This window comes from Olea europaea, unplaced genomic scaffold (genome assembly GCF_002742605.1).
Source record: "Olea europaea var. sylvestris unplaced genomic scaffold, O_europaea_v1 scaffold2974, whole genome shotgun sequence".
Classification (NCBI taxonomy): Eukaryota; Viridiplantae; Streptophyta; class Magnoliopsida; order Lamiales; family Oleaceae; genus Olea; species Olea europaea.
This window is the reverse complement of record NW_019248369.1, coordinates 5,008-8,109: the sequence shown is the minus strand read 5'-3', so window position 1 is coordinate 8,109 and position 3,102 is coordinate 5,008.

Sequence of the window (3,102 nt, the reverse complement as noted above, 5' to 3'; positions counted from 1 at the left end):
AAGTGAAGGAATTTGGCTAAAATCCCAAGATCTCGGGTTTATCCCGAGTCCAGTTTCTCGAGTCGTTTCCAATCAACCTGCCAAATTTTAGCCTATTCCGACACCGTTGCGATAAATGACAAAATTGCCCCTAGTGCGGTTTTGCTTTGTTAATTTTTATCCAACACTTCTTCAACCTGACATATTTAATACGGAAATTAATTATTCAGAGGCCTAAATGAAGGAATTTGCCTAAAATCTCGAGATCTCGGGTCACAGCCTTGAGTCCAATTTCTCGAACCGTTTCCAACCAAACTACCAAATTTCAACCCATTCCGACACCGTCAGGACAAATAATAAGAATGCCCCTGGTGCGGTTTTGCTTTATCAATTTTCTATCCAACACTTCTTAAACCTGACATAACTAATACGAAAATTAATTATTTGGAGGCCTAAACGAAGGAATTTGGCTAAAATCCAATGGTCTCTGGTCTTTGCCCTGAGTCCAATTTTGTGGGCCCTTTCAAATCAACCTTCCAAACTTAGGCCCATTCCGTCACCGTCGCAAAAAATAACAAAATTACCCCTGGTGAGGTTTTTCCTTGTTAATTTTCCGTCCAACACTTCTTTAACCGGACATAATTAATATGGAAATTAATTATTTGGAGGCCTAAACGAAGGAATTTGGCTAAAATCCCAAGGTCTCGAGTCTTCCCCCGGAGTCCAATCTCACGGGCCTTTTTCAATCAACCTGCCAAATTTCGGCCCATTCCGTTACCGTCGCGACAAATGACAAAATTGCCCCTCGTGCGATTTTTCTTTGTTAATTTTCCGTCCAACACTTCTTCAACCTGACATAATTAATACGGATATTAATTATTCGGAGGCATAAACAAAGGAATTTGGCTAAAATCCTAATATCTCGGGTCTCCACCTCGAGTCCAATTTCTCGGGTCATTTCCAATCAACCTGCTAAATTTCGGACCATTCCGACACCGTCGCGACAAATGGCAAAATTGCCACTGATGCAATTTTTCTTTGTTAATTTTCTGTCCAACACTTCTTCAGCATGACATAAATAATACAGAAATTAATTACTTGGAGGCCTAAACGAAGGAATTTGGCTAAAATCTCGAGATCTCGGGTCTTTATCCCGAGTCCAATTTCTTGGGTCGTTTCCAATCAACTGGCCAAATTTCGTCTCATTCCGACACCGTCGTGACAAATGACAAAATTGCCCCTGGTGTGTTTTTGCTTTGTTAATTTTCTGTCCAACACTTCTTCAACCCAACATTATTAATATGAAAATTAATTATTCAGAGGCCTAAACGAAGGAATTTGGCTAAACTCCTGAGATCTCGGGTCCTTGCCTCGAGTCCAATTTCTCGGGCCGTTTCCAATCAAACTGCTAAATTTTGGCCCCTTCCGACACTATCACGACAAATGACAAAATTTCTCCTGGTCCGGGCTTGCTTTGTTAATTTTCTATCCAACACTTCTTCAACCTGACATTATTAATACGAAAATTAATTATTCGGAGGCCTAAACGAAGGAATTTGACTAAAACCCTGAGATCTCGGGTCCGCGCCCTGAGTCCAATTTCACGGGCCTTTTCCAATCAACCTGCCAAATTTCGGCCCATTCTGTCACCGTCACGACAAATGACAAAATTGCCCCTGGTTCGGTTTTCTCTCCGTTAATTTTCTGTCCAACACTTCTTCAACCTGACATATAAATACGAAAATTAATTATTCGGAGGCCTAAAGGAAGGAATTTGGCTGAAATCTCGAGATCTCGGGTTGTTTCCCAGAGTCCAATTTCTCGGGCAGTTTCCAATCAAACTGCCAAATTTCGGCCCATTCCGACACTGTCGCGACAAATGACAAAATTTACCTTGGTGCGATTTTGCTTGGTTAATTTTATGTCCAACACTTCTTCAACCTGACATAATTAATTCGAAAATTAATTATTCGGAGGCCTAAACGAAGGAATTTGGCTAAAATCTCGGGATTTCGGGTCTTTATCTCGAGTCCAATTTCTTGGGCCGTTTCCAATCAACTTGCCAAATTTCGGCCCATTCCGATACCGTCCTGAGAAATGACAAATTTGCCCTTGCTGCAGTTTTGCTTTGTTAATTTTCCGTCCAACACTTCTTCAACCTGACATATTTAATACAGAAATTAATTATTTGGAGGCATAGACGAAAGAATTTGCCTAAAATCCCGTGATCTCGGGTCTATGTCCCCGGTCCAATTTCTGGGGCCGTTTACAGTCAACCTGCCAAATTTCGGCCCATTCCGACACCATCGCGACAAATGATAAAATTGCCCCTGGTGCAGTTTTGCTATGTTAATTTTCTATCCAACACTTCTTCAACTTGACATAATTAATACGGAAATTAATTATTTGGAGGCCTAAACGAAGGAATTTGGCTAAAATCCCAATATCTCGAGTTTCCACCCCGAGTCCAATTTTTTGGGCCATTTCCAATCAACTTGCTAAATTTCGGACCATTCCGACACCATCGCGATAATTGACAAAATTGCCCTCGGTGCAGTTTTTCTTTGTTAATTTTCTGTCCAACACTTCTTCAACCTTACATAAATAATACAGAAATTAATTACTCAGAGGACTAAACAAAGGAATTCGGAAAAAATCCCGAGATCTTGGGTCTTTATCCCGAGTCCAATTACTTGGGCTGTTTCCAATCAACCTGCCAAATTTCGGCCCTTGCCGACACTGTCGCGGCAAATGACAAAATTGCCCATTGTGCGGTTTTGCCTTGTTGATTTTCTGTCCAACACTTCTTCAACCGGACATAATTAATGTGAAAATTAATTATTCGGAGGCCTAAGCAAAGGAATTTGGCAAAAATCCCGAGATCTCGGGTCTTACACCCGAGTCCAATTTCTCGGGCCGTTTCCAATCAACCTTCCAAATTTTGACCCATTCTGACACGGTCGTGACAAATGACAAAATTGCCCCTGGTGCAGTTTTGCTTCGTTAATTTTCTGTCCGACAATTCTTCAACCTGACATAATTAATACGAAAATTACTTATTCGGAGGCCTAAACGAAGGAATTTGGCTAAAATCCCGAGATCTCGGGACTTAGCCCGAGCACA